Consider the following 13,392-nt stretch of genomic DNA (forward strand, 5'->3'; position numbering starts at 1 on the left):
GATTTGGTTAAGACTGGAAACAAGTTAGAATTGGTATCTGATGAAGTCCCACCTGCTGGGGCACGAGCGGCCCGGCCAACAATGCCTGCGCACAGAGCTTCTGGCAGGGCATCTGCCCACGAGAGGCTGCTTTAGGAACAGTGCGGTAGCTCTTGGTGACTTGCTGCGCTACCAACGGGCTTATAAGAGGTCTTAATACAACAGCATTGTTTCAAATAGGATATGTTGTTATTTATATACTCTATAAAAAGTCAATTTATATCATAAACTGGGTATGGGTGTTGCTGATTCCCTGCACTTACAGCCATTGCCATCACCCAATAAAGCGATTCACGCGGGACACTTTAAATTCCAGGAATCGTGGTGCGCACTTGTGAAAATGACAGAAAGAGAGGAAATTTCATTTCGACGAAAATTTCATTGAAATTAAAAATTGCAACAATGGAGTGACGTCAGGCTGCCTTGCAGCAAACGAGAAGCAGCTTGTCACAGAGATGGCAGCCGAGAAGCGCAGGCCGTCTTCAGGAGGGGCTGCGAAAACTCGTGTTAATCTTGGTTACCGTGAGACGCAGCAGCCGCGGCACGGGGGAGCCGCGGGCTGCGCTCCGCTCGGTGCAGCAGGCGCACAAATGGCTCCGCCAGCAGGCGGGGGGCCCGCAGGTGCCGCGCTCCGCCGGGCACGGGGCCGGCGTGCGAGGGGCGCCCGCGGCGTGCGGCCGGGCAGGGCGCTGCACAGCCCCGCGGGCACCAGGCCCGAGCGGCGCCGCCTCGGGCAGCCGGGCCGGGCCGTGCCGCTCCTTAGCCCCGGGCCGAGCGCCAGCCGCAGGCCGGGGGCCCCGGGGCAGCGCAGCCCCGTTGGCAGCCGCTGAGAGCGCCGCGGCCCGGCCCGGCCCGGCCCGGCCCAACTCCGCGGCTCCAGGCCGGCGGCTGCGGCGGTGCGGGCGCGCCCGGAGCCGCCCGCGGGCACGGCGGGGCCCGGGCCTGCCCCGTCCCGGCCGCGGCCTTAGCGCGGGGAGGGCTCGGCCCCGGCCCCGGCCCCGGCCCCGGCCTCGTCGCCGCCCGGGGCGGGCTCCGTGACCGCCTCGCCTCGGCGCGTGCCGGCGGCGGGAGGCCGCGACCTGCCCCAAGCCTCCCGCCCGGCCTCGGCCCCGGCCCCGGCCCCGGCCCGGAGCCTGCCCGCGGAGCGCCGGGGGCCGCGGCAGCCCTCCCCGCCCCCGGCACGCTCCAGGGAGCCGTTGCACAGGAATCACACGGGAGCGTCTCCCCCATCTGTGCGAGCCGAGGCACCCCCACCCCCGCCTTCCCGCAGTCCCGCAGAGCCTCTCTGCCATTATGCTCCGCCGTCTCCCGGCCAGGCCCCTCCGCAGGCGGCCGGGGCGGCGCGGACCCTAGCCATGCCCGCCTGAGGCCCCGGCCGGGGCAGCCGCGGGCCGCAGCAGGTGTGTTTGCATGGGGTGCGGAGTTTGCATGCGGGGGGGTCGCCTCCTCCCGGCCCGGCTCCCGCACCGCCTGCGCGCAGGCCCCGCCGCGCCGCGGGCAGGCTGCGGGGAGCGGCCCGCGGGGCCTGCCCGGCTCGGCTCGGCGCGGCCCGGCCCGGCCCGGCCCTGCCCCGCCGGGGCGCCGCCAGGACGGCGGCGGCCGGAGCCCCGCGGCCACCCGAGCGGCGGCTTCGTCTGTCCCGGCGGCCGCCCCGCCGGCGCCTCGCCTCCCCCCCCGCCGTCCCCGTCCCCGTCCCCGCCCGAGGGGCCGCGGCCTCCCCTCCCCGGGCTGCCCCGCCGCGGGGTCGGTCGGTGCAGCCGGCGGGCCCGGCGAGGGGCGGGGGGCGGCGGCGCGGGGAGGGGAGGGGGCCGCGGGCCGTGTGCGAGGTGCCCGGGGCCGCGGCGGCCGCGGAGGCCGCAGAGGCGGGGGCAGCCCGCCCGGGCTGCGGGGCCGAGGGAGGGCCGCCTGGGGCCGCCTGTGCGGAGCGGAGGGGCCGAGGCAGCGGCAGAACATGGCAGCGATCCCCGGGGTGGGGTGGGGTGAGGGATGCGGGGAAGGTGCCGGCTCTCGGCGCTCTCCGCAGGGGAAGGGGGGTGCGGGTTGTGCCCGGGGCCTCTGCTAACAGTTGCAGGTGCAGCCTGGAGAGAGGCAGGGGCTAGGTGCTGTAGCCTGGCGTGGCAGCTCCTTGGAGGAAAGAGCCTCGCCGAAGAGCCATCCCGCGGCACATCCCGGCGAGGATGGGGCTTGGCACGTAGCAGGAGGTAGTTACGGGTTGTGCCAGTGCGAGGGTGAGTAGCCAAACAGGAGCGGGGCGAACAATGCCTGGGCCTGGGGCAGCTGTCAGCCTCGCAGGAGGAAAGGCCCCGGGTGGCAGAGAAAGCGGGGGGCACGGGCCACGAGCAGCGCTGCGTCCAAAGGCAGGCGCAGGGCCCTGCTCTGGCAGGAGGCTGGCAGCGTGGGGAGCCGTGCCACGGCGAGGCGTGGGCCCAAGGCAGCCGTGGGACGCAGCGCAGGGCTGCGGCCAGCAGCCATCTTTGCGGGGTGGGCCCCGGCCTCCCACGGCTGCGGCTGTGGGAGCCGGGGGGTGCTGGGGCGTGGGTCCGCAGCCTTCGTTTCGGTGCCTCAAGGAGAAGCTGAACAGCAAAGAAAAAAAAATCGGCCGAGCAGCCAGCTCGGTGCTGCTCGGAGGGGGCAAAGGAACTGTTTTGCAGGCATCTCGCTGCTGCGGAAATGGATTTCTTGAGGGGAGGGAGGTGCGCGTGTGGGTAATCTTTGTAGTTAATGCAGTACGGAGCAGGGAGAATGCCACTCGAGCGGCCCCAGATGCAGCGAGCAGTGGGGCGGGTGGGCGCAGACCCCCGTCAGCCCTGGGCATGAGGGGGCAGCTGTGCCGCCGAGCTGCGGCCACCCGTGTGCCGTGGGGAGCGGGGAGGGGGAGCAGCCCTTGGTTAGCAGCCCGTCTCCCAGTGCTGTGGCCGAGCCTGCCTGGTGCTGCAAGAGAGATCCTGTGAGGATTTTTATTGCGGTCTCTTTGTTAGCTACAGACAGGCACGCACACACTCACAGCTTTCAGCCAGGTTGTGGGAGGTAAGTGGGGGAGGAGAGGAAGGGGCGCGTGGGGCGGCACTGGGGAGCAAGGGGCTGCGCGGGCCGGCCGGGCACGGGCTCGGGCACGGCGGGAGCAGGGGGACCGGCTGCTGTCGGCCCCACCGCCACAGAAAGCAGAGCCCCTGCAATTCCAGGGACTTGTTGGCAACTCAGCGAGGGTTGCCATAGCTTTTTATGTAGGGTGACCAGAACCGGCTGGAACTGGTTTGAGGCAGATCAGCTCCTGAACACAATGCAGTCACTGAGCTGCTACAGTGGGATAGCTTCCTCCCTTCATGGCAGCCAAAAGCAGAGGAGCTTGCAGAAAGATACCATCCCAAAACAGTATGTGAATGCACACTTTAGACACACAGCACTGGTATGTGGCTAATGTAGTCATAAAGGATTCTGTATATAAATGTACATATTTGCAGTAACTGAGATTACTTTGGCTTTTCGTGCCTTTTTATGCTTAAGGAATGGGCAAGAGCTGAGATTTATGACCCTTATTAAAATATTTTTGCTTTGCAAGGGTGGGACACTGGTTATGCAGTCTATTTTAAAACTAAACTAAATAAAATTGATTGAATGATTTGTAATTGTAGTTGTGCTTGTGACTGAAGAATGCTGCTTTGCATGCTGTTTTATTTACAGGGTGCTGTCTTGTGGTTTTCTTCTTTAGGAGACGTTGGGGGGGGGTCCGTGCCTTTCTGAAAGGCCAAAAGGAAACGATATTGTTGTAGAATTGTGCATAAAAGCATTGCAAAGATGCTGTAAGGCATACTCGTTTCTCCCTTTTTTTTTTCTCCTTGTAGGCCTATTGATTGGGGCTGCCTTTAACCCTTTCATATTTGCAGAGGTAATGCATCTGTGGCAGTAACTGAGCATTGGCTAAAAAAATCTTTCAAAGGTCAAGGTTCACAAGGTGAGATGCGGTGTTTTGGGTATGAATATAACAATAGTACAAAGGTACATGTATATGAAAAGTAAATCTGGCTCCTGATTGCACACTTGGCACATTAGTAAAAGAGACAATGGTTTAAGTGTTAGTGAAGAAATACTATTAACCTCCAGGTTTAATAGGATTAAAGCTATTGTTTGTAAAGTCTTACCGATACCTTAGCTAAATACAGTATTTTCATTTAAATATCTTATATCCAGATAGACGTTTTTCACAATGTGGTGATAAAGCATAGGCCTCTGAGTGACAATCATAAATTGTGGACCACATGGCAGTGAACTGTTCTGTGCTGCTTTGCAGCATAGCACATTCAGAATTTGCCGTCTAATTATTTAAAGGTTGCTTGTTTGGCCATATGTGAGTAACCTGATGTTTATTTCTGAATCGAGGTCTTCGGTGTTAAACATGTACTTAATATATCCGACACAGGAAAAAAAAAAAAAACATAAAAAATAAATTGTAAGCATGGTGTTTCTTAAACTGTTGTAACCCAGGGAGAATTTTGCAGCAGCCAAGTGGAAAGATGTATTTTAGAGATCTGATGGAGCTCCAGTGGATTATTAGTTGCATGAATTATAATATTGTGCAGTAATGAAATAAGAATGGGAAACCGGATGGGCAGTGCATCAGCTCCTGAGGGATGACTACTTTTAACTCAAAGCAATGGATAATGGATAGGATTATTTATTTATTTATTTATTTTTAATCTAAAAAATAAATGTGTACTTAGGTTTGAGCTGGCATTTGCATCTTACAGTGAAAGCTGGAGGATTCAGAGAGAGGGAGAGGGGGAGAGAGAAGAAAGCAGTAATGAATATAGCAAAGGGAAGAACAAAGGCTGTTAGAGCTTGCACATTGGAACACTAAACATTTTGCTTTGGGGATTCTTTTGCCAGAGCTGTTACTTCCTATAGCAGGAAATCAGCAGCTCTAGACTCTTATGCAGTGCGATTTTAAAAAAATCTGACCAGCCTTGGCTATGTTAGCTGGTTTGGTAATCTACAATCAAGATAAATATGGAGGCAAAATGGTGAAAATGTTCTGGTCTAGGGTGAAATGATGCTTTTTTCCTCTGTTCAGCAGAATAAAGTAGACAGTCTTAAAAGCCTTGAGAGATTGTGGATATTGGGTAAGTTTTATGGTGGCTGATGATAGGCAGGGTGCCTGCATCAGAGTGTGACAAATACAAGAGAACCTTTTTTATTTCTGACTGCAGTGGATTACATAAGATACTTAGATATTAACTGTAGAAAAGTGGAAGTAGAATGCCGATGTTTAGCTTGAAATTAATGTTTTTGTGGTTTTTAATGCAGCTGCAATGTATTGTTTCTCAGATTTGATAGGGCAGTAAGTAGCTTGTGTGGTGGAGCAAAATGCCTAACAACACTGCGCTGATTTGTGTCCATCTTTTTCTGTAATTTGTATGCAGAGGTTGAATATATATTTGACTGTAGACATCTGTAGCACAATTATGCTTACAAACATGAATTCTTGTTGCATGATAGGAATAGTATCTGTCGCTGCTCTTAATGCATGCTTTTTCCAAGTGTCAGCTAAAATGCATGTAACATGAGAGCACCTTTTAGATTTTTTTTCCCCTCAACCAGAATAGAAAGGTCTGTAAAATTTTAAGTACTTGAATGGTCACCAAATTCAACGTATCTGTTTTATTTGGATTTTTGAACAAGATCTGTACTATGAATTTTTATTTTTAGCAAAGGATTTGAATTTGCGGGGACTTTGTAGGCTCTAAGATAAGAAACCTGACTAGATGCTGGAGTCTGCAGTATTCTTGGTGAGTTGTTGTTTGTTTTGTTTTGTTTTTTTCTTTAGACTAAAAATGTTTGTAAATGTTCTTCACCGGGTGATTTTGATTTTGCACATAGGCCAGCTTCTCAGCAGAAAATGCTGCTTAATGTTTGAGGGTTGGTCCTCTGTTTCAGCAATCATGAGCTCATCTTCCGTTGAGGCTTGTCTCAGGAATTTAATCTTGAGAACAGGGGTAATGACTTATCAAATTCCAAGTCTCTTTTGAATTAATTAACTAGGTTTGTTTTTCTTGGAAGTATGAACGTGTGATAAAATATAAATATGCACACAGATTGCTGGGAATGGATGTTTTTTAAAAAAATGTTGACCCTAATGTTTTAGGGCCTGTTTGTTGCTAGTGTTGCACAGGCTGGCCCTGCCTGACTTGGAGCACTCTCACTGGGGTCGTCTGGAGCTGCTTCATGCAGTTCTCAAGCAGAAATTGACATCCACTTAAAAAATTAAAGGAAATGGACAGGAAGCGAGTGTAATTTGGAACGTGGTTCAGAGTTGATTAAATGACGTGATTTAGCGATGGGACTCGGTAGGTCAGGTTGATGGTTGGAGTTCATGATCTTGAAGGTCTTTTCCAACCTAGATGATTCTGTGATTCCAGACTGAGAATCTCTGAATTCACGCTAGCGTTGTACATCCACACTAGTCACATTACTGTACCAGCCCACTTCACATATAGAATTATAAAACTAAACCATTTTTAAATGGGGTGCAAAAATAATGGTTTGAGGACCTACCTGCTTTTTATTAATTTATCTTATTTTTAAAAGAAATCAGGAGGTTACAAGGCCCAAAACTTTAACAGGATCTCTTTGCAAATGTAGGTTGTTTTTATTTGGACAGCTGTAGATAGAGATGGTATGTTCAGCTCCCTGTGGTGTGAGAAAAGAGATAACCTGCCTCCGTGTTGAAATACTCCCTTTATTTTTGCCAGCCAGAGGCTGGTAATAGTGAACTTTGAACCCATTGCATGTGGTTCTCTTCAGACTCTGCTAGAGGTGTTTCAGTGGCAGTGTGTGAGGAGACATTGACTAGACTTCAGAAGATGGCTCTTCTCTTTCCCTTCCTGTACTGTCCTACTCAAAGAGGAGAACTTGAGATAACCCATTTTGAAAAAAAAAAAAAAGTTCAAAAAATTAGTAGTTAGACTGCAAGATGAGGCTTCCAAGGAGCTGTAAATTACAAGGGATTTTATTTTGGCTGTGGAAAAAAAAAAAAAAAAAAGTGGGATTTTGCATAAGAAAGTGAATAAAAACTCTAAAGCCTGTCTTTACTTAATTATACCTATTGGGGGAAGAAGGACTAGAATTTTAAAAGGTAAGATAAATAGGATCTGTATTCAGGTACAGGATAGAGTAGAAAAGGGGACAAAGTCGATTAGCCGCTCTTAGATAGCCAGTTATGGGAATGGATATGTTTTGAAAGAATGTGATAACATAATTGTAAAGCAACTCAGGCTGCTTTTGAGAATAAATACTTGACTTGTTGGCTTGACAAGGCTTTGCCATACCTCATGTTAAAGACTGAATAAGAGACTCTTCTGCAGAGATCTTGTATTCCTAAAAGTTCTACCTGCACGAATCAACAGCAAATGGCAGTGTAAGTTTTCAAACTTCATTCTGGCTGCAAGTGCATCTGCATTCTGTATGTGGAGATAAGTATCATCCTCATGGCCTCTGGGGACTCCCACATAATTCTGTTTACTGGGAAAAGACAATGTGTATACACATGCAATGTAGGTCTGTCTATGCCAGGTTTTTAGCAATATGCTGTGAACATTGTGCAATTGCACAAGTGCAATTCAGGATTTTTTTGTGTGTGATTTTTCCATAACTTCATGTTCTGCTATCCCAACTGTAATTTGTTACGGTTGCTTTCATTTCTGCTGTCTGTGATTTTGAACTTCCACATTTTTTGTGAAAGACACTCCAGAATTGAAAAGTTAAAAACATTGTAAACAATTGTAACCAAACTGAACTTCTGTACAAATCAACAGAATATGCTTGGTGATACATTGACTTTAGTGCTTTACAACTTGTTTGCTTTCAGTATTGGCCAGTTTAACACAGCTCTTGCAGCCTGTGTGCAGATTAACAGGCCTCAGTGATAGTCTAGAACCAGGCAAACAAAAGTAGAGTGAATGGAGGAATCTTTTTTTTTTTTTAATTATTTTGTAAGTATTTTAGCAGTTATTACAAATTGATGTCTTTTGCATACAGTACTGGGCAATATTTTCCTCCTTAAGACATCCAGATTTGTTTAAAGTGTCTTTATTGAACAACTTGCGTGAAATTAAATCAAAATCAAATGTGAACTGATACCGTCTGTTGTGGTAGCATTTTCTTTCTGCACTTCATATTTCAGAATTTTCCTTTAAAATACTGAATCTGACTTTCTCCTGTTACACTGTATACATTCGCAAATTGTGCCCAGAGTTTTGAGAAACAAAATCAAGAAGCCTGAACTAGCTCCGGTGCTGCTAAGCAAGGCTTCCATAGCCAGCAATGGTCTTTGCTTGAAACCACATGCCTGCAGTTGCTCAGAGGTTGGGGATAAAAGAGAGGAGAACATGGACATTTCCCCAAAGTTATTTTGGTTAGGACCTGACTGCATATAGCTAATTATGGTTTCAGAAAACTAAAGAAAAACCATTATGTATACAGAGTTTTGCCATCTGCTTCTGTCTGTATGCTTTTGGCAATGTATGGTAACATCTACATTTGTCTAAGTTGGTAGAAATAACTTCTGTTGAAAACCAAAATACTACATTTAATCATTTTACTATAGTAAAGTTGTGCCTTTGACTAGTGGATACACGTGCTTGAATGGTCATATTTGATAGGGGCAGAGCAGTTTATTGTGAAGGGTGCAGAGACAGATGTATAAATCACAGGTACTGGCTGGGCGTTGTGTAGCATCGTACCTTGTGCCGGTTCCAAAATGTTCTAAGTGATAGTGCTGGGAGCTGGGATTGTGCTCCAGATCAACAGTTTGTGGGCAGTGTTTCAAAAAGCTTCCATAACTTGCTTCCATTTGATAGAGGATGCTAAAGATGCGTTCAGATATTGTTATGATTGGGTAATAGGGCAAGGTAGGTCTGGATGCTCATTACTGGTTTAAAACTTTTATGATGAGAGTGGTCAGTCCCTGGAACATGTTGCCCTGAGAGGTTTTGGAGTCTCCATCTTCAGAAATATTGACAGCCTGACTGGACAATGTCTTGAGCATCCTGCTGTAGCTGACTCTGATTTGAGCAGAAAAGTTGGAGTTCCAGAGGTCCCTTTCAACCTCAGTTATTCTGTGCTTCTATGAAATGGCTGTTGGAAACTTCTAGGGGCTAGTAAAGAATAAATCTTTAAATCCTTCTGAAACTATCGACAGTTGCTGTTGATAAAAAAAAAAAAAAAAAGTTAATACTTGAAATATGTCGATACTACTTGCCTTCCCAAGCTTTTTTGAAGAGGTGGAAGAGGAAGTAATAAAATTGGTAGACTGTTCTCTTAAAAAAAAATAGAAGTGCAAATTCAAACTTGTCTTACTCGTTGGAGGTTGTATGTGGAGACAAGTAGGATTTTCCTTTTTTAAGGGAGCTACTGTGCATAATGTTGAAATATCAGATTGCTTGGTATAAATGTTGAGTGTAAAACACACCAGTACTTCAAAAAGATGGTCAAAAAGCTAAGGACTGGTACAACAGCTGCCTGTCATGAAAGTTTTATTTTTGGAAGCAAGAATCTGCCTGATTTTTTTCAATACTAACAAGTCATGGGATCCTTGATAAACCAAAAGGAGCCTGTATTTTATGTGAATATGATCAGCATTGCTGATTGTGGTTAAAGTGGCCTCTTGCATATCCTTCTTGCCTGCTGAGTATTTCAAACCACACTGAGTCATGATTTGAGATGTGGTTCTCATTTCCTGGAAAAGTTTTGGTGGTTGAACTAGCATATTGCTTTTGTCTCTCCTTAGATACTTAGCTTTCAAACTAAACAGGCAGAAGTGTTAGTCAATCATCATTGCTAATATGCATCATTGCTAATATGCAAGATAACTAATGAGCTGCTTATAATTTGTGTGTCAGGCTAAGATTTGCCTAAGGTTGGGATATATTACTGTAAGTCTGGTTGAATCACTTATGTCTTCTCTGTATGATGAAATTTCTTGGCATAATGATACAAAAATAAAAAATATATATTTTTGTGCAGGTGAGGCTGGTATTACTCTCTGTGTATGCATTTTGCTCCAGAGTGAACTTGTTGCTATATAGGTGTCATTACTTGCATTTGAAAGCAGAATAATTACACCAGATTATCAGATATTTGTTCTGGAATACCATGTCTAACTGGGAATTTATAAATATTTTGCTGTTGCTGTTCCATAAATCTTCTTATAGAGACTAGGCATTACCATGTACTAGACACCAAAAAATGCTTTCTCAGTGCTGTTGTTTCTTGGTACTGAAAAGGATGCTAATTTTCTTTAAAGAACGTACAAAAGAAAATGTGTCTGCCCTAGAGAGAGCACAGTCCACAACTGTATATTGTATAGAAGTAAAAACAGTAGGAAGTGTTTAGGGAAATTAAAGGAATGTAGTCACAATAACATGAGTGCCATAGGTAGATGAAAATTAACTTTTTTTTTTTTTTTTCCTTAAATAGTGAACAGATTTGCTGCTGAAAGGAAACTTAAGTTGCATATTTGAGCATGGAGACATACAGCCAGTGTAGATGGTCATATGGGATTTGAAGACACAAGTTGGGAATTTAATACAGCAGAAAGGACAAGGCTGGTACAGGCAGTTAAAACAATTGTGTGGTGCCATTGGATTTGTGGTTGAGAAATGAAGAGTTGGATGGGCAAGAGCGTGTGTCAAGAAGGAAAACTTGTTCAGTTTTTTACAGGTTAATGATGAATAAAAGAATAAAAATTGAATATGTTATACCATGCTTGTGATTAAGAATATGTTGTTAGAAATATTAATGCAAAGAGAGTGTTCATTGGGTAAGTACTGTCAGTGCTGGGTCTGAAAAGCTTAAATTGTTCTCGTACCTGACAGACAAAATCAATGTTATGCGCAGTTTGGATCTATGTGGGAGCTGGCAGATCACTCTGTTTTTTGCCTTCATTACGGTGGTAACTTCCCCCAAAAGTCTGACTGCTTGCAGTTGCTTAGCTTTACACCAAAAAGTACCTTTTAATTTCTGCAGTAATTTAAAGACAGCTTGGTCTGTCTTGTGAAGAATAATGTGCCCCATCTGCAGCAGTCCTAAAGCCCAACTGTAAGATGGATCATACTTAGTAACTGAGTAACTGAGTAAAAGTATTTTCTTCTGTGTTTTTTCCCCTTGGCAGAGTGCATGAAAAGGTAGGTTTGTTTGGTTTTTCTCATATGGCTAGAATCCCTCCACCTGGAACCAGCACAGATACAGGGCTTGAGGAGGAGCGACAAAAATTCCCTGTAATAAAACAAAACTGCCTTTAATCCTTCAGAAGCAGCTATTTGCTTCTGGGCCCTAATGTTTCTTCAGTTGCTATTTATGTCATCACATGTTTGAGCCTTCCCCACATCTCTGCAAACAATCACTGTAAGAAAGCTGTATTTCAAAATGGTATCTTGAATCTGTAACAGTAGAATAGGAGCTTTCAGATGTACTCTGTCTTGCACATGTTCTGCCGTTTTTCTGGAATCAGCCTTAGAAAACCCTTGCATGCATCTTTAGGTTTTCCATTTTAACAGGTAGGATACGACAGTGCCAAAAGGTTTACAAGAATGTAACTATTCCTGATGGGTAAGGCAGCAGATCCTTGTCCTGCTCGCTTACTGCCTCACTGATGGCAAAGCGTTCTCACAGAGGGGTTCTTGTTTTGACATAATTACCAAGCGAGTGCTTCACTGGAATGTGTTACCAGATGAGTGAAAAGGCTGACTGGGAGAATAAGACAGTGGAACAGCAAAGCAGTATCTTCCTTTGGCTGAAACCTGGGCCATTTTCTCCATGATGTTCATAGGAAGCCCTTATTCAGGAGATGCATTTCCAAAGAAAGAAAAAATTTGCATCGTGAACAAATGCTTTGAACGGGGAAACAAAATGATCTTTATGTCTCCTCCAGCATTTAATTCAGACCTTACATTTCATCAAGATAATGATGTGCATGTAACAGTGGACTTTATCCCCAGAGAGACTGACGTAAACCATGAAGCAAGGATATCCTTACAACTCTCAGAGTCCTTTATCTTCTGGACTTAAGACTCACTGGTAGTCTTACCAGGAGTCCAGTCACCCACCGTCAAAAAACAGAACCCAAAAGCATCGTTTCTCGCTGCACTGGCTTTTTTTTTTCCTTTTTGCTTTTATCACTGAATAATCAGGAAAGTAATGCTTAGATTTTTAAAGACCCTTTTAAAATTATTATTTTTCATAAAGTAATTCGAATTCCATTGCAAATGTGGCAGGCCTTCCGTGACATTCTCCTGGTAACAATCAGCAGACAGCTGGGCGGAGAGGCAGGAAATGGAGTTAGTCCAAGGGAAGTAAAAGGAGTTTACAAAGTGCAACCACCATCTGAAAATGAAATGGTACTGTGGACAGAGAGAGAACATCTAAGAACTGTCTCTTTATATAAGTGCACTCCAAATTAGGGATATTTAATTTATGGTATAATCTATCCAGTGTGTTTTGTAATATATGCTTCAAGTTAGTAGTCCCATGTATTGATGTGCATTTAATTTCTGTTATTTAGAAAATAAAAATAGAAAGTATTTCAGACAAAGATGTTTGAGGAGGTGGATGTCTTGCAGGTTGTTTCTTTAAATATTTTCTTTTTGCTTATCCTTGGTTAGACGTGTTGCAGACTGCTTCTCTGTTTAATTCTGAAGATCTTCCTTTGTTAAGTGCACTTGAAAGTCATTAGCAATAAAAGAGATAATTTTAATGGCAGCCTTTTGATGCAAGGTGGTTTTTTTTTCATCTTTGTATGTCTCTTGGGAGATGTTGAGCTTTGCTCACAGCAATTCTCAAAGAAAGCAGCTGTCAAAGAAATTCCAGTTCCTGGAAAATCACCATTTCCTAGGGAACCAGGAACTTGCCTCATTTCCCATTCTGAAGTATTTACAGGCTTCGGGTCGGCCCAGAGAAGGAATAGACCAACAACTTGTCTGGCAGCCAAGGCGACAGTCAATTTCAATCTGAGATAAAAGGCAAAGTTTCACCTTTAAGGGGAAGGGTTATTGAAAGATGTCTGTAGAAGCCACCTTCCTCTTTTTTTACTGAGTCCTGACAATTGTGAAGTGAACATAGTTCATATACTGAGTCTTAAATTGATACTCTAGAATAACAAGGAAAAAATTAATAAAATGTCAAGGTTACAACTTTGTTTAGTTGTTTAGCAAGACTTGCCATGCCTTTTCTCCCTTCTTGTTTAATTTAAATTGCTTTACAGGTTTGAAGGATGGCAGAGATCCTCTGCAAGGTCAAGAGCAGTTCTGGGTGCCCCACGCAGACAAAACCCCTCCGTTCTTGTGCTCTGGTAGAGTGCGGGAA

At 46.0% G+C, this 13,392-nt stretch overlaps 1 protein-coding gene across 11 annotated transcripts in view; it reads left to right on the top strand.

Moving 5' to 3' along the window:
• The first annotated feature begins 913 nt into the window (after nt 1-913).
• ZNF532 (zinc finger protein 532) overlaps nt 914-13,392 on the top strand; it is a 45,781-nt gene continuing 33,302 nt past the window's right edge. The window contains exons 1-3 of one of the 11 annotated variants that reach the window (XM_068665788.1): nt 3,077-3,445; nt 3,882-3,991; nt 5,743-5,822. The gene's annotated coding sequence lies outside the window, so the exon portion shown is untranslated. The other 10 variants (XM_068665784.1, XM_068665781.1, XM_068665786.1 and 7 more) reach the window with 10 other exon arrangements.

Source organism: Anas acuta, chromosome W (genome assembly GCF_963932015.1).
Source record: "Anas acuta chromosome W, bAnaAcu1.1, whole genome shotgun sequence".
Lineage (NCBI taxonomy): Eukaryota > Metazoa > Chordata > Aves > Anseriformes > Anatidae > Anas > Anas acuta.